The sequence below is a fragment of the Oncorhynchus mykiss genome, chromosome 20 (genome assembly GCF_057628025.1).
Source record: "Oncorhynchus mykiss isolate SJ-2025 chromosome 20, ASM5762802v1, whole genome shotgun sequence".
Taxonomy (NCBI): domain Eukaryota; kingdom Metazoa; phylum Chordata; class Actinopteri; order Salmoniformes; family Salmonidae; genus Oncorhynchus; species Oncorhynchus mykiss.
In genome coordinates, this window is record NC_143041.1 from 6133367 (window position 1) to 6150866 (window position 17500).

General features: G+C 45.0%; 7 non-coding genes and 1 pseudogene across 7 annotated transcripts; all 8 read left to right on the forward strand.

Annotated features, from left to right (window-relative positions):
- Positions 1-8155: 8155 nt before the first annotated feature.
- LOC149974132 (5S ribosomal RNA) lies at positions 8156-8274 on the forward strand. Its single transcript, XR_016489719.1, has one exon. It is a non-coding gene; the product is annotated as a 5S ribosomal RNA (ribosomal RNA).
- A 1158-nt stretch (positions 8275-9432) lies between these two features.
- LOC149974133 (5S ribosomal RNA) lies at positions 9433-9551 on the forward strand. Its single transcript, XR_016490065.1, has one exon. It is a non-coding gene; the product is annotated as a 5S ribosomal RNA (ribosomal RNA).
- A 1157-nt stretch (positions 9552-10708) lies between these two features.
- LOC149974134 (5S ribosomal RNA) lies at positions 10709-10827 on the forward strand. The gene has a single exon (XR_016489732.1). It is a non-coding gene; the product is annotated as a 5S ribosomal RNA (ribosomal RNA).
- A 1172-nt stretch (positions 10828-11999) lies between these two features.
- LOC149974135 (5S ribosomal RNA) lies at positions 12000-12118 on the forward strand. Its single transcript, XR_016490066.1, has one exon. It is a non-coding gene; the product is annotated as a 5S ribosomal RNA (ribosomal RNA).
- Positions 12119-13287: 1169 nt separating this feature from the next.
- Positions 13288-13406, forward strand: LOC149974136 (5S ribosomal RNA). Its single transcript, XR_016489731.1, has one exon. It is a non-coding gene; the product is annotated as a 5S ribosomal RNA (ribosomal RNA).
- A 1170-nt stretch (positions 13407-14576) lies between these two features.
- On the forward strand, positions 14577-14685 carry LOC149974137 (5S ribosomal RNA; annotated as a pseudogene).
- Positions 14686-15861: 1176 nt separating this feature from the next.
- Positions 15862-15980, forward strand: LOC149974138 (5S ribosomal RNA). Its single transcript, XR_016489763.1, has one exon. It is a non-coding gene; the product is annotated as a 5S ribosomal RNA (ribosomal RNA).
- Positions 15981-17153: 1173 nt separating this feature from the next.
- Positions 17154-17272, forward strand: LOC149974139 (5S ribosomal RNA). Its single transcript, XR_016490067.1, has one exon. It is a non-coding gene; the product is annotated as a 5S ribosomal RNA (ribosomal RNA).
- Positions 17273-17500: the final 228 nt, after the last annotated feature.

The following is a 17500-nucleotide window of genomic DNA, read 5'->3' on the forward strand; positions in this document are numbered from 1 at the left end:
GTCTTTTTATTGGACTAAATGCAGTTTGTTAGTGCCTGATCAAATCAAATAATGGACAATGCCTTTACCTCAAAATCTAGGCAGTGCATTCAGCATTTGTTTTTAGGCTAGGAGACTGTCAATGTCTGTAGTCCATTAGGGCCCTGTAAAATCCCCTTCAATGTTTTGAATGATTGCCCCCCCCCCCCCAAAAAAAAAAATATATATATTCCCCCGTTTGTCCCTGCTTCTGCAGGTTTTCGCTCTCAAAAGTACACCTTTTTAATAGAAATATAACACGATTAGATGTTCTATGTCCACGACAACATTTAAAACTGTCAATGAATTAATTATAGGAGAGACAAGACCAAGATGAGACTCTGGACAAGGCGGATACGGTATATTTGAGGCCTTTTAATCTAGCATAGTGATATCTGGCAAACGTGCAGCACGGCTCTCATCGTCCACTCTTAGGGAGGTTTCGGAAAAAGAGGGCGTAACACATATTTGGGCAGTACATTTATACATTGGAATGACGTAGGTAGATTCTAGTAGTCCTGGCTCCTGGTTGGTTGTTCGTAGGTGATAGACAGTCCTCTCCAGCCTGTTGTCTGTATCTCATTGGTTCTTGACAGAGTTCATTGTCTTTGTAGCCCATCCCAAAGGGTTTGGAGCAATGTATATTCATGGGTTATCAGTGTGTTTAACAACAGTCCGTGAATGCGTCATTACATGTTTTAATATGTTATTACAACACCCCCTCTTCACGTCTACTAGACGTGACAAAACTAAATGTAAGAAAAATAGAATAGGACATTTTAGGAAATTTGTAGTCCCCCTCTTCACGTCTCCAAAGAGACGTGAAAATTACTCATATGTGCATGTTTCAAACTCCACCAGAGGATCCTCCTGTTGTATGAGGGGGAACATCAGTGCAGGGTCATTATTTGGTGCAATAGCAGAAGTGATGACTTGAGAAAGCAGGGAGCGGGCACATGGGATGCAACAACAGCCACAGAGGGTTAGTATTGCAACAAACACAGAGATAGAGACCAGAATAGAAGAGACCAGGACCTTATATTTACCAAATGCATCCATCCAGGAGTCCCACGTGCTGGTATCAACCCCAGAGTGGGATTTCATTTTACTATTCAGGGTACGTAGTCCTTCCAACGCAACAGTGAGACTGCCATCAGAGGCTGTATTATTGGGGATAAATGTGCAACATTGCTCCCCAAACATAAAACATATACCACCCTTCTCAGCCAGCAACATGTCAACGGCAATGCGATTTTGAAAAGCCATAAGGGAGGTAGCCGCCAGTTGACCATGTACGGCCTCAAAACCTTGTTGAGTCCAGTTCCCTAATTTTTGGACATTGAAATGTATATAGTTAATGCGGTCAACATTTTTATTCACAGTGCACCACCAGCAGAGAGATGATTCAAAACCTGCGGCGACCTGGTCCACCAGCTTGTACTCATCAGGGACCCCCCTAGGAACACCTATAGCATCAATATATGTGGGATCCCCAACAGTCAGGGCTGCTTCCCGCTTGGTTCTGGTAGGCAGAAACTGTGGGTCCACAGCCTGTATCCGGGTCACCAAATCACCCACACCTATAGGGTAAACAGAGATAGGCAGTAGAAGTGTTACAAGCGCACAAGTACCCGTAGCCTTATTGGGAGGTCTGTCAAAAAGCCGAGGTCCCCCACACCACCACCAGATGTCAGCCCTGATCACTGGCTTAAAAACACCAACTACTACGATAGTATTTGTACACCAACCAACAGGGAGCAAACCTAACTGTAGTATACCCCCTGTCATGTTAATACAGGAGAATTCGGCCCTGGCAACATCAGAGGAAAATACTGGTGCCCTGTCCGTAGCGGAGACAACAGGGTAAACTGCATTCCACAAGAAACAATTACCAGTCGGATTGTCTTGGTCCATAAGGGGCATTAAACATCCGATCTCGACAGTAGCCGGGACAATGCGGAGCAATGGTCGGGCACCCATGCAAACTACACAACTAGTGGGGGTTGTATTGGCTGCTTGTTCGGTCAATAATAGCCAATTGTTAGACAAACCTGAGATACCTGTAGCAACCCGAATGTTCTCATCCGGGGTAGGGGTGGTGACCACTAAAACAGCAGAACCCCACCCATCCCTGTGCTGGGGCAGGGTATGTGGCTTTGCCATATCGTCACGCACCGTCACAGAAGTAGGCTGTGGTTCTGGCGTAACACAGATATATAGTGTGAAATGGACTTCAGTCCTGTCGGTATCTACATATGGGGCCAACGTAAAAACCTGACACCCCAAAGTGGTCCCAGGTCGTACAATCAGCTTTAGTTGAAAACCAGTGCGTGAAAATGTAAGCCGTTTGCGCCAGGCAAGAACAACCCGTCCCTCGGAATAGCTGGACCAGTCATGCCCCGTTTCTGCCACCAAGTTTTTCCAAGACCACTCACCATATCCCCCTTTGGTTATATACCAGTTAAAACTGGAATAGGTCCAGGCAGGTAGCCCCAAACTATTTTGCGCATGACCCAAAAGGCCCCAAGGCAGGTAAACGGTGGTGGTGGCATTGAAAGGCAAACACAAGGTGGTGCTCTTCAACTCCTGGGGGGTGCACTTAGTGACTCCCACCTCACGCCTAGAAACGGTATGGTCTTGTGGTAGATAAGAGGGAAAAGAGAGAGAGTTAGTTTCACCTGGCAGAGTAGAATTCAGTGTGTGAGTCTGTAGTGGGTGCATCTGTAGTGGGTGCATCTGTTGGTTTATAAGCCATGTGAGTGTACATACAGTGACTCCTCCCATGAGAAGAAAAATAACAAACAGTGGTCCAGAGATCCCCAACCGTTCCCAAGGAGTACGGTGTGACTTAGTCAGTGAATATGGGGTTGAACCTCCCATTTTCCCTGACTAAGGAGGTGCAAGATTTGGGGCCGAATGTAGACCACTTAGGTCGGTTCTGACTTCCGTCAGTGTGCGGGAAGGGGTTGGAGCTGGTGTACAATGTGTGAGGTGGTGCCAAGGTGCGCCCAATTTACCTTTGACCTGGACTGAGTGTGAAGTAACCTCCTTCACTTCGTACAGACCAGTCCACCTGGGTTCCAGCCACTTTCTCTTGTGGACCTTTCCCCTTACCCAGTCTCCAAGTTTTACCTTCAGTGGTGGCGTGTCCCCCGGCAGCTCCCCCTCCGGTACCTTGTGAACCTGGGTAGAGAGTGCTGCAGAGAGAACCGTCAGTTTTTTCACATAATTAGACATTACAATTTATTGCACATCAAGGGCGGGCATATGACCTCCCTCCCTTGGTGGGCCAGGCATGACTCTACCAGTCATTATCTCATGAGGAGAGAGATGGGTGCCTGATCCTGGTGAGGCTCTCATGGCCATCAACGCCAGGGGCAGGGCTTCGACCCATTTCAACTTCGACCCGGCACATACGTTTGACTTGCGCGTTCCATGAGATCTTGGGATTGTGGCCTATAACTGACCTCGCATCCTCCCCCGCCGCTGGAATTGCCTCTACCCATTTGGAAAACCTATCCACCATCACTAATAGGTATTGTTTCCCATTAACCACCTTATCCGCCCCCATGTCTGTGTATTCTATGCTAATAACCTGAAATCATGCATTAGGTAATGGGTATGAGCCCATTGGTGTTCGATATGGTTTCTTTGGGTTGTGTCTGTCACAAACATTGCATTCGTCACAAAATAAATCATAAAATAAATAAGTCAGTCATATTTTTTATGTGAGGGTCTTTTGGAGGGTCTTTAGTTTGCCTTCGTGTGTGTGTGGGCCATGTGCTTCTCATAAAAGTTCTGGGTCCATCAGTGTGGACTGCTTCATGGGCATGGGCTGAGTCTCTACAGATATTCACAGTCTTTCCTTTTCCTCTGATGAGGGCCTGCGTCAATCCGATGATTTCAGCTAATTGGGCCGATGCTGGTTGAGGGATGATGGCTGTTTGAAGGGTGACATCACGAGGTGAGCTGTTTTTTCAATAGCTTTTGCTACTGCAGCAACGTATCTGGAGCATGTTGTCTGTTCTACCTCAATGTGGTCAAGTTTGGAAGAGTAGTGCGTCAAGACCCGTCTCTCCCCCTCTTGTTTCTGGAATAGGACGGATGAGGTGAATCCTTCCCTTTCAGAAACATCCAAATGAAACTTGTTCTTGTAGTCAGGTGCAGTCAGAGCTGCTGCCGCTGATAGATCTGTTTTCAGGAGTGCTATGGCTGTTGATGCTTCAGCCATCCAGGCCAGGGGTGCATGGAGGTTCCTTGATCGTAGGATGACCGGTGCTGCCACCCCCTCTGGGCCACACACAATGGTACAACACCTGATAGGAGGGGTCAGGTGCATCCTGTCTTCGTCCCAGTCTGCAGTGTAGAGGCAGTCATCGGTTTCTGTTGCATTGAGTGTGCAATGGATCTCAGCTTGGGGAGTCTTATATGGGTGCAGTGTAGATTTGAGCTTTCAGTTGGTTGAACTTAAACTGGATGTGAGGGGTGGCAGGCCCTGTGGGTAGGCATTTTGGCCAGTACACTTCTGGGGTTTCAGACAGTGTGGGAATCTTTTATGGCCAGGGCATGGTGTTCCCTGCCATACCTTGAAACTGTGGTTGGTTGTAATCTTGCTGTTGCTGCTGCATGTGGCTGGGCCCTGGGTGGTTGTATTGTAGAGGAGGGGGTCCTCTTCCTCCTCCTCCTCATCCTGTGTTCGTGGCTTTGGGTAGTAGTATTTTCATTGCAGTTAGTGTATCCATGTAGAGGCTCCTCCATGTAGGCTGGGCATCTGTCCCATCAAGGCGGTCTTCCCAGGCTGGTACTCAACGAAGCATGGATCAACTGCTGGGCGTAGGGGAAGTTGGTAGGCCCCTTCCTGCTCCTTTCAGTGCTTGTGTCAAGCCTATGATTTCAGCTAATTGTCTGTGTTTGGAGTATAGGAGAACTGAATAAGATCGTGGCCTTCTCTTTTTAGGAGGCCCGGTTGAGATCCACCTTCCCTTCCTTGTGGGTAGTTCAGCAGGGACCCACCTGGGCCTTGTAGTGCTGTGGGGCTTGAGCAATCGGGCCTTTCTTCACAGACGAGGTGGCCTTCTTGAATCCCCACAGTCATGTTCCCTCTTAGCTGTCCTCCCTGCACCATGAAGACCGGGGCCTGTATGGCTGCTGGTGTGGTGTGGGTTTTTAAATGGGTTGTGTGGGAGGTATGCGAATGGATTTTGTGAATAGGGAGGTGGCACTTCAGTCTTCTCTTCCTGTGGCAGTGGCGGGTATGGAGAGAGCGGGGCCGATGGGGTGGTCACGGTGGGTGGTGGTGTGTTGTGGTTGTTGTTTGTGCCTTCTCTGACGTCATCTGAGGCCCCAGCAAGCACCCCCATCATATCAGGTTTCTTTTGTGGGCATGTCCTTTTTGTCTCCTCTATTGCCCATGTCCCTATTCTCAGCTCCGCCTCCGCTCTCTCTCTCTCCTTCGTTCCTTCCTTCTTGAAAAAAAAATGGCTGCTATTATTTTCTGCCTCACTCTCTTAGCCTAATTTCCCCCCATATCTTCTTTATTGTTTTATATTCCTGTTTTCCTCCTGCCCTTTCCTGTATTCTCTGATCTAAATATTCATTGAATTTGAGTTTGGGAACGGTAATTGAGGCCATATTGACGATTCACTATGTCTGGGTCCGATAAAAAATTATGTAAAACAATTAAAAACAACTAAATGTTGCACATTGCACTATGGCCCTCCGCAACTATGTGCACTTAGCCCGTCACTTGGTCGAAACCAGCGATGTATCCCTGGTGCCCACACAGACTTATCTCTCGTGTCTCACCCTCGTGCACACAGAGTTTTGTAGAATTGCTGTACTATAATATCGCAAAGGGATATTCACGAGATAATTATGCGTCTAGGGTATTTTACTGGAATAATTTTACAGGTTCACACATTTCTACTGCCTGGCGAAATGTTAGTGTCCCAAACGCCTACTTTTGGGTCAATGTCAATGCATTCAGATGCCTTCTATAATATTTGTCAAATTAATTCTAGGCAACGCCAACAGCACAAAGAGAACAGAAATCAATTCGTTACACGGCACGGCGGCCGCACAGCCCCGCCCAAACTTTTGACTCGGCGGTCAAATTTAGAGCCGGTGGTCAGTATCCCTCGGTCTCATGGAACGGTGAATCAGTGACATTAATCTGGAGAGATCAGGTTTAATTCCTTCACTCCTAGTCCAATTATTTAGCTTGTTAACTGTTGCTCCTAGTGGGATGCTACTCCACTAGTTACAGTCTTAAATATACGTCTCGATCAATTAACAAAACATTTCATCATATTTCATTTCACTGAGTTATCGAATCCCTCACCGTAACACCTAAACGATTGCCAAATCGAAAATTGCCAGCCTATTTGGACCCGATTAAAACAGTGCATCACATTCCATCAAATTCTGTTATCAAATCCTTCACCGTAACACCTAGTTGATTTACATATCAACTACTGCCAGCCTATTTGGATTAAATTTTAAACAATATATCACATCATATCACATTCTGTCCTCCAATTCCTCACCACGACACCCAGTAATTTTATTACTGTTGCAGGACTATTTGAATCAGATTTGAACAATATATTTACACAGATATCATTATGCAAATGCCTTTGGTTATCGGAACAATTTTCATAAATTTTAACGGCAATTCATACTCACGCACTCAGTACTTCTGACCATAATTTGGATATTGATTATACTATAATATGCAGAATTCGATTAAACCGGTTCTGCGTACCTTTATAATGTCGAGCTCTTTGGTCAGTTTCCTGAGGCGAGTTGAATCCCCGATGGCTCCTGTAGACAGGTCGCCCGTCCTTCTAGAATCTGTCGTCAACTTGTCTTTTCTCTCATCAAATCTATGGACCGAATTCATGGATTTCAACCATCCTCTGCTACCAATTTGTCAATGAATTAATTATAGGAGAGACAAGACCAAGATGAGACTCTGGACAAGGCGGATACGGTATATTTGAGGCCTTTTAATCTAGCATAGTGATATCTGGCAAACGTGCAGCACGGCTCTCATCGTCCACTCTTAGGGAGGTTTCGGAAAAAGAGGGCGTAACACATATTTGGGCAGTACATTTATACATTGGAATGACGTAGGTAGATTCTAGTAGTCCTGGCTCCTGGTTGGTTGTTCGTAGGTGATAGACAGTCCTCTCCAGCCTGTTGTCTGTATCTCATTGGTTCTTGACAGAGTTCATTGTCTTTGTAGCCCATCCCAAAGGGTTTGGAGCAATGTATATTCATGGGTTATCAGTGTGTTTAACAACAGTCCGTGAATGCGTCATTACATGTTTTAATATGTTATTACAACAAAACCCTAGCAGGAAACCACTTTTGAGGTCTGGGAAAAAACGGAAGACATATCGATTTTGGGGTGTAGTTACCCTTTTTTAGGCAAGTGTGCGCCAGGAAGAGACCTTTGTTTGGTTAAGCGGTGTTGCTGTAGCGCTCATGTGATTGCGGAGTTTGCAAAACAAATGGCCACTGGATTGATGCAAATACTCATGATATAATTCTGCCAGGCTGGCATAGGCTACTTTGCAGTTAACATTTGATTGAGAAGGTTTTTGTGGGAAGCCTTTCCTTCTCTACCTACCACAAGAAGGTTATCATTAGCCTCATCGCTAACGGCTACACAAAGTGTAGACATGCGCGCGCTCCGCACGCATGCGCACGGAAACTGGGCAGTCCTGTGCAGTTTCTGAAAGTTGCGTGGAAATACGAATCACTGATGCATTTTGTTCATGTCTTATGATTCACTTGGGCAAATGAATGGATTTTCTAACAAGTTGAAGGGAATGATTTGATTTCCTCCTTAGCTCAAAGCATTTTGTAATGTTGTTGAATTTCGGTGTAATGTCTGTATTTCGTGATTCCGTGTGGGCGCGCTGTATTTTATAGGGCCCAGGTCCATGAAGTTGTCATAAGTATGAACCTAGGATATGCCCTCTTTTCCCCCCCCACAATAGTGAAATATATGGTCTGGAAATGCAAGCAAGGTTTGAGCTTTTCAGTGTGTGTCACAAGGTGGACATTTCTCTGTCCCCCTAAGAGTAAGCGACACGTTGACTTTATATAGTGTACCAAGAGATTGCCTTTCGCTTACGGCCATACCAGCCTGAATACGCCCGATCTCGTCCGATCTCGGCAGCTAAGCAGGGTCGGGCCTGGTTAGTACTTGGATGGGAGACCGCCTGGGAATACCAGGTGCTGTAAGCGTTTTGCTCCAGCAGAGGGTTCTCTTGTGTCATGCGTAGAGCAACTCCCTTTTATTTATCACCCTAATAGTGTTGTGTCTTTTTATTGGACTAAATGCAGTTTGTTAGTGCCTGATCAAATCAAATAATGGACAATGCCTTTACCTCAAAATCTAGGCAGTGCATTCAGCATTTGTTTTTAGGCTAGGAGACTGTCAATGTCTGTAGTCCATTAGGGCCCTGTAAAATCCCCTTCAATGTTTTGAATGATTGCCCCCCCCGCCCCCCCCAAAAAAAAAAATTATATTCCCCCGTTTGTCCCTGCTTCTGCAGGTTTTCGCTCTCAAAAGTACACCTTTTTAATAGAAATATAACACGATTAGATGTTCTATGTCCACGACAACATTTAAAACCCTAGCAGGAAACCACTTTTGAGGTCTGGGAAAAACGGAAGACATATCGATTTTGGGGTGTAGTTACCCTTTTTTAGGCAAGTGTGCGCCAGGAAGAGACCTTTGTTTGGTTAAGCGGTGTTGCTGTAGCGCTCATGTGATTGCGGAGTTTGCAAAACAAATGGCCACTGGATTGATGCAAATACTCATGATATAATTCTGCCAGGCTGGCATAGGCTACTTTGCAGTTAACATTTGATTGAGAAGGTTTTTGTGGGAAGCCTTTCCTTCTCTACCTACCACAAGAAGGTTATCATTAGCCTCATCGCTAACGGCTACACAAAGTGTAGACATGCGCGCGCTCCGCACGCATGCGCACGGAAACTGGGCAGTCCTGTGCAGTTTCTGAAAGTTGCGTGGAAATACGAATCACTGATGCATTTTGTTCATGTCTTATGATTCACTTGGGCAAATGAATGGATTTTCTAACAAGTTGAAGGGAATGATTTGATTTCCTCCTTAGCTCAAAGCATTTTGTAATGTTGTTGAATTTCGGTGTAATGTCTGTATTTCGTGATGTATTTTATAGGGCCCAGGTCCATGAAGTTGTCATAAGTATGAACCTAGGATATGCCCTCTTTTCCCCCCCCACAATAGTGAAATATATGGTCTGGAAATGCAAGCAAGGTTTGAGCTTTTCAGTGTGTGTCACAAGGTGGACATTTCTCTGTCCCCCTAAGAGTAAGCGACACGTTGACTTTATATAGTGTACCAAGAGATTGCCTTTCGCTTACGGCCATACCAGCCTGAATACGCCCGATCTCGTCCGATCTCGGAAGCTAAGCAGGGTCGGGCCTGGTTAGTACTTGGATGGGAGACCGCCTGGGAATACCAGGTGCTGTAAGCGTTTTGCTCCAGCAGAGGGTTCTCTTGTGTCATGCGTGGAGCAACTCCCTTTTATTTATCACCCTAATAGTGTTGTGTCTTTTTATTGGACTAAATGCAGTTTGTTAGTGCCTGATCAAATCAAATAATGGACAATGCCTTTACCTCAAAATCTAGGCAGTGCATTCAGCATTTGTTTTTAGGCTAGGAGACTGTCAATGTCTGTAGTCCATTAGGGCCCTGTAAAATCCCCTTCAATGTTTTGAATGATTGCCCCCCCCCCCCCCCCAAAAAAAATATATATATTCCCCCGTTTGTCCCTGCTTCTGCAGGTTTTCGCTCTCAAAAGTACACCTTTTTAATAGAAATATAACACGATTAGATGTTCTATGTCCACGACAACATTTAAAACCCTAGCAGGAAACCACTTTTGAGGTCTGGGAAAAACGGAAGACATATCGATTTTGGGGTGTAGTTACCCTTTTTTAGGCAAGTGTGCGCCAGGAAGAGACCTTTGTTTGGTTAAGCGGTGTTGCTGTAGCGCTCGTGTGATTGCGGAGTTTGCAAAACAAATGGCCACTGGATTGATGCAAATACTCATGATATAATTCTGCCAGGCTGGCATAGGCTACTTTGCAGTTAACATTTGATTGAGAAGGTTTTTGTGGGAAGCCTTTCCTTCTCTACCTACCACAAGAAGGTTATCATTAGCCTCATCGCTAACGGCTACACAAAGTGTAGACATGCGCGCGCTCCGCACGCATGCGCACGGAAACTGGGCAGTCCTGTGCAGTTTCTGAAAGTTGCGTGGAAATACGAATCACTGATGCATTTTGTTCATGTCTTATGATTCACTTGGGCAAATGAATGGATTTTCTAACAAGTTGAAGGGAATGATTTGATTTCCTCCTTAGCTCAAAGCATTTTGTAATGTTGTTGAATTTCGGTGTAATGTCTGTATTTCGTGATGTATTTTATAGGGCCCAGGTCCATGAAGTTGTCATAAGTATGAACCTAGGATATGCCCTCTTTCCCCCCCCCACAATAGTGAAATATATGGTCTGGAAATGCAAGCAAGGTTTGAGCTTTTCAGTGTGTGTCACAAGGTGGACATTTCTCTGTCCCCCTAAGAGTAAGCGACACGTTGACTTTATATAGTGTACCAAGAGATTGCCTTTCGCTTACGGCCATACCAGCCTGAATACGCCCGATCTCGTCCGATCTCGGAAGCTAAGCAGGGTCGGGCCTGGTTAGTACTTGGATGGGAGACCGCCTGGGAATACCAGGTGCTGTAAGTGTTTTGCTCCAGCAGAGGGTTCTCTTGTGTCATGCGTGGAGCAACTCCCTTTTATTTATCACCCTAATAGTGTTGTGTCTTTTTATTGGACTAAATGCAGTTTGTTAGTGCCTGATCAAATCAAATAATGGACAATGCCTTTACCTCAAAATCTAGGCAGTGCATTCAGCATTTGTTTTTAGGCTAGGAGACTGTCAATGTCTGTAGTCCATTAGGGCTCTGTAAAATCCCCTTCAATGTTTTGAATGATTGCCCCCCCCCCCCCAAAAAAAAAATATATATATTCCCCCGTTTGTCCCTGCTTCTGCAGGTTTTCGCTCTCAAAAGTACACCTTTTTAATAGAAATATAACACGATTAGATGTTCTATGTCCACGACAACATTTAAAACCCTAGCAGGAAACCACTTTTGAGGTCTGGGAAAAACGGAAGACATATCGATTTTGGGGTGTAGTTACCCTTTTTTAGGCAAGTGTGCGCCAGGAAGAGACCTTTGTTTGGTTAAGCGGTGTTGCTGTAGCGCTCGTGTGATTGCGGAGTTTGCAAAACAAATGGCCACTGGATTGATGCAAATACTCATGATATAATTCTGCCAGGCTGGCATAGGCTACTTTGCAGTTAACATTTGATTGAGAAGGTTTTTGTGGGAAGCCTTTCCTTCTCTACCTACCACAAGAAGGTTATCATTAGCCTCATCGCTAACGGCTACACAAAGTGTAGACATGCGCGCGCTCCGCACGCATGCGCACGGAAACTGGGCAGTCCTGTGCAGTTTCTGAAAGTTGCGTGGAAATACGAATCACTGATGCATTTTGTTCATGTCTTATGATTCACTTGGGCAAATGAATGGATTTTCTAACAAGTTGAAGGGAATGATTTGATTTCCTCCTTAGCTCAAAGCATTTTGTAATGTTGTTGAATTTCGGTGTAATGTCTGTATTTCGTGATTCCGTGTGGGCGCGCTGTATTTTATAGGGCCCAGGTCCATGAAGTTGTCATAAGTATGAACCTAGGATATGCCCTCTTTTCCCCCCCCACAATAGTGAAATATATGGTCTGGAAATGCAAGCAAGGTTTGAGCTTTTCAGTGTGTGTCACAAGGTGGACATTTCTCTGTCCCCCTAAGAGTAAGCGACACGTTGACTTTATATAGTGTACCAAGAGATTGCCTTTCGCTTACGGCCATACCAGCCTGAATACGCCCGATCTCGTCCGATCTCGGAAGCTAAGCAGGGTCGGGCCTGGTTAGTACTTGGATGGGAGACCGCCTGGGAATACCAGGTGCTGTAAGCGTTTTGCTCCAGCAGAGGGTTCTCTTGTGTCATGCGTAGAGCAACTCCCTTTTATTTATCACCCTAATAGTGTTGTGTCTTTTTATTGGACTAAATGCAGTTTGTTAGTGCCTGATCAAATCAAATAATGGACAATGCCTTTACCTCAATCTAGGCAGTGCATTCAGCATTTGTTTTTAGGCTAGGAGACTGTCAATGTCTGTAGTCCATTAGGGCCCTGTAAAATCCCCTTCAATGTTTTGAATGATTGCCCCCCCCCCCCCCAAAAAAAAAAATTATATTCCCCCGTTTGTCCCTGCTTCTGCAGGTTTTCGCTCTCAAAAGTACACCTTTTTAATAGAAATATAACACGATTAGATGTTCTATGTCCACGACAACATTTAAAACCCTAGCAGGAAACCACTTTTGAGGTCTGGGAAAAACGGAAGACATATCGATTTTGGGGTGTAGTTACCCTTTTTTAGGCAAGTGTGCGCCAGGAAGAGACCTTTGTTTGGTTAAGCGGTGTTGCTGTAGCGCTCATGTGATTGCGGAGTTTGCAAAACAAATGGCCACTGGATTGATGCAAATACTCATGATATAATTCTGCCAGGCTGGCATAGGCTACTTTGCAGTTAACATTTGATTGAGAAGGTTTTTGTGGGAAGCCTTTCCTTCTCTACCTACCACAAGAAGGTTATCATTAGCCTCATCGCTAACGGCTACACAAAGTGTAGACATGCGCGCGCTCCGCACGCATGCGCACGGAAACTGGGCAGTCCTGTGCAGTTTCTGAAAGTTGCGTGGAAATACGAATCACTGATGCATTTTGTTCATGTCTTATGATTCACTTGGGCAAATGAATGGATTTTCTAACAAGTTGAAGGGAATGATTTGATTTCCTCCTTAGCTCAAAGCATTTTGTAATGTTGTTGAATTTCGGTGTAATGTCTGTATTTCGTGATTCCGTGTGGGCGCGCTGTATTTCATAGGGCCCAGGTCCATGAAGTTGTCATAAGTATGAACCTAGGATATGCCCTCTTTTTCCCCCCCACAATAGTGAAATATATGGTCTGGAAATGCAAGCAAGGTTTGAGCTTTTCAGTGTGTGTCACAAGGTGGACATTTCTCTGTCCCCCTAAGAGTAAGCGACACGTTGACTTTATATAGTGTACCAAGAGATTGCCTTTCGCTTACGGCCATACCAGCCTGAATACGCCCGATCTCGTCCGATCTCGGAAGCTAAGCAGGTTCAGGCCTGGTTAGTACTTGGATGGGAGACCGCCTGGGAATACCAGGTGCTGTAAGCGTTTTGCTCCAGCAGAGGGTTCTCTTGTGTCATGCGTGGAGCAACTCCCTTTTATTTATCACCCTAATAGTGTTGTGTCTTTTTATTGGACTAAATGCAGTTTGTTAGTGCCTGATCAAATCAAATAATGGACAATGCCTTTACCTCAAAATCTAGGCAGTGCATTCAGCATTTGTTTTTAGGCTAGGAGACTGTCAATGTCTGTAGTCCATTAGGGCCCTGTAAAATCCCCTTCAATGTTTTGAATGATTGCCCCCCCCCCCCCAAAAAAAAAAATTATATTCCCCCGTTTGTCCCTGCTTCTGCAGGTTTTCGCTCTCAAAAGTACACCTTTTTAATAGAAATATAACACGATTAGATGTTCTATGTCCACGACAACATTTAAAACCCTAGCAGGAAACCACTTTTGAGGTCTGGGAAAAACGGAAGACATATCGATTTTGGGGTGTAGTTACCCTTTTTTAGGCAAGTGTGCGCCAGGAAGAGACCTTTGTTTGGTTAAGCGGTGTTGCTGTAGCGCTCATGTGATTGCGGAGTTTGCAAAACAAATGGCCACTGGATTGATGCAAATACTCATGATATAATTCTGCCAGGCTGGCATAGGCTACTTTGCAGTTAACATTTGATTGAGAAGGTTTTTGTGGGAAGCCTTTCCTTCTCTACCTACCACAAGAAGGTTATCATTAGCCTCATCGCTAACGGCTACACAAAGTGTAGACATGCGCGCGCTCCGCACGCATGCGCACGGAAACTGGGCAGTCGTGTGCAGTTTCTGAAAGTTGCGTGGAAATACGAATCACTGATGCATTTTGTTCATGTCTTATGATTCACTTGGGCAAATGAATGGATTTTCTAACAAGTTGAAGGGAATGATTTGATTTCCTCCTTAGCTCAAAGCATTTTGTAATGTTGTTGAATTTCGGTGTAATGTCTGTATTTCGTGATTCCGTGTGGGCGCGCTGTATTTTATAGGGCCCAGGTCCATGAAGTTGTCATAAGTATGAACCTAGGATATGCCCTCTTTTTCCCCCCCACAATAGTGAAATATATGGTCTGGAAATGCAAGCAAGGTTTGAGCTTTTCAGTGTGTGTCACAAGGTGGACATTTCTCTGTCCCCCTAAGAGTAAGCGACACGTTGACTTTATATAGTGTACCAAGAGATTGCCTTTCGCTTACGGCCATACCAGCCTGAATACGCCCGATCTCGGAAGCTAAGCAGGGTCGGGCCTGGTTAGTACTTGGATGGGAGACCGCCTGGGAATACCAGGTGCTGTAAGTGTTTTGCTCCAGCAGAGGGTTCTCTTGTGTCATGCGTGGAGCAACTCCCTTTTATTTATCACCCTAATAGTGTTGTGTCTTTTTATTGGACTAAATGCAGTTTGTTAGTGCCTGATCAAATCAAATAATGGACAATGCCTTTACCTCAAAATCTAGGCAGTGCATTCAGCATTTGTTTTTAGGCTAGGAGACTGTCAATGTCTGTAGTCCATTAGGGCCCTGTAAAATCCCCTTCAATGTTTTGAATGATTGCCCCCCCCCCCCCCCCCAAAAAAAAAAAAATTATATTCCCCCGTTTGTCCCTGCTTCTGCAGGTTTTCGCTCTCAAAAGTACACCTTTTTAATAGAAATATAACACGATTAGATGTTCTATGTCCACGACAACATTTAAAACCCTAGCAGGAAACCACTTTTGAGGTCTGGGAAAAACGGAAGACATATCGATTTTGGGGTGTAGTTACCCTTTTTTAGGCAAGTGTGCGCCAGGAAGAGACCTTTGTTTGGTTAAGCGGTGTTGCTGTAGCGCTCATGTGATTGCGGAGTTTGCAAAACAAATGGCCACTGGATTGATGCAAATACTCATGATATAATTCTGCCAGGCTGGCATAGGCTACTTTGCAGTTAACATTTGATTGAGAAGGTTTTTGTGGGAAGCCTTTCCTTCTCTACCTACCACAAGAAGGTTATCATTAGCCTCATCGCTAACGGCTACACAAAGTGTAGACATGCGCGCACTCCGCACGCATGCGCACGGAAACTGGGCAGTCGTGTGCAGTTTCTGAAAGTTGCGTGGAAATACGAATCACTGATGCATTTTGTTCATGTCTTATGATTCACTTGGGCAAATGAATGGATTTTCTAACAAGTTGAAGGGAATGATTTGATTTCCTCCTTAGCTCAAAGCATTTTGTAATGTTGTTGAATTTCGGTGTAATGTCTGTATTTCGTGATTCCGTGTGGGCGCGCTGTATTTTATAGGGCCCAGGTCCATGAAGTTGTCATAAGTATGAACCTAGGATATGCCCTCTTTTTCCCCCCCACAATAGTGAAATATATGGTCTGGAAATGCAAGCAAGGTTTGAGCTTTTCAGTGTGTGTCACAAAGTGGACATTTCTCTGTCCCCCTAAGAGTAAGCGACACGTTGACTTTATATAGTGTACCAAGAGATTGCCTTTAGCTTACGGCCATACCAGCCTGAATACGCCCGATCTCGTCTGATCTCGGAAGCTAAGCAGGGTCGGGCCTGGTTAGTACTTGGATGGGAGACCGCCTGGGAATACCAGGTGCTGTAAGTGTTTTGCTCCAGCAGAGGGTTCTCTTGTGTCATGCGTGGAGCAACTCCCTTTTATTTATCACCCTAATAGTGTTGTGTCTTTTTATTGGACTAAATGCAGTTTGTTAGTGCCTGATCAAATCAAATAATGGACAATGCCTTTACCTCAAAATCTAGGCAGTGCATTCAGCATTTGTTTTTAGGCTAGGAGACTGTCAATGTCTGTAGTCCATTAGGGCCCTGTAAAATCCCCTTCAATGTTTTGAATGATTGCCCCCCGCCCCAAAAAAAAAAAAAATTATATTCCCCCGTTTGTCCCTGCTTCTGCAGGTTTTCGCTCTCAAAAGTACACCTTTTTAATAGAAATATAACACGATTAGATGTTCTATGTCCACGACAACATTTAAAACCCTAGCAGGAAACCACTTTTGAGGTCTGGGAAAAACGGAAGACATATCGATTTTGGGGTGTAGTTACCCTTTTTTAGGCAAGTGTGCGCCAGGAAGAGACCTTTGTTTGGTTAAGCGGTGTTGCTGTAGCGCTCATGTGATTGCGGAGTTTGCAAAACAAATGGCCACTGGATTGATGCAAATACTCATGATATAATTCTGCCAGGCTGGCATAGGCTACTTTGCAGTTAACATTTGATTGAGAAGGTTTTTGTGGGAAGCCTTTCCTTCTCTACCTACCACAAGAAGGTTATCATTAGCCTCATCGCTAACGGCTACACAAAGTGTAGACATGCGCGCGCTCCGCACGCATGCGCACGGAAACTGGGCAGTCCTGTGCAGTTTCTGAAAGTTGCGTGGAAATACGAATCACTGATGCATTTTGTTCATGTCTTATGATTCACTTGGGCAAATGAATGGATTTTCTAACAAGTTGAAGGGAATGATTTTGATTTCCTCCTTAGCTCAAAGCATTTTGTAATGTTGTTGAATTTCGGTGTAATGTCTGTATTTCGTGATTCCGTGTCGGCGCGCTGTATTTTATAGGGCCCAGGTCCATGAAGTTGTCATAAGTATGAACCTAGGATATGCCCTCTTTTTCCCCCCCACAATAGTGAAATATATGGTCTGGAAATGCAAGCAAGGTTTGAGCTTTTCAGTGTGTGTCACAAAGTGGACATTTCTCTGTCCCCCTAAGAGTAAGCGACACGTTGACTTTATATAGTGTACCAAGATATTTGCCTTTCGCTTACGGCCATACCAGCCTGAATACGCCCGATCTCGTCCGATCTCGGAAGCTAAGCAGGGTCGGGCCTGGTTAGTACTTGGATGGGAGACCGCCTGGGAATACCAGGTGCTGTAAGCGTTTTGCTCCAGCAGAGGGTTCTCTTGTGTCATTATTTATCACCCTAATAGTGTTGTGTCTTTTTATTGGACTAAATGCAGTTTGTTAGTGCCTGATCAAATCAAATAATGGACAATGCCTTTACCTCAAAATCTAGGCAGTGCATTCAGCATTTGTTTTTAGGCTAGGAGACTGTCAATGTCTGTAGTCCATTAGGGCCCTGTAAAATCCCCTTCAATGTTTTGAATG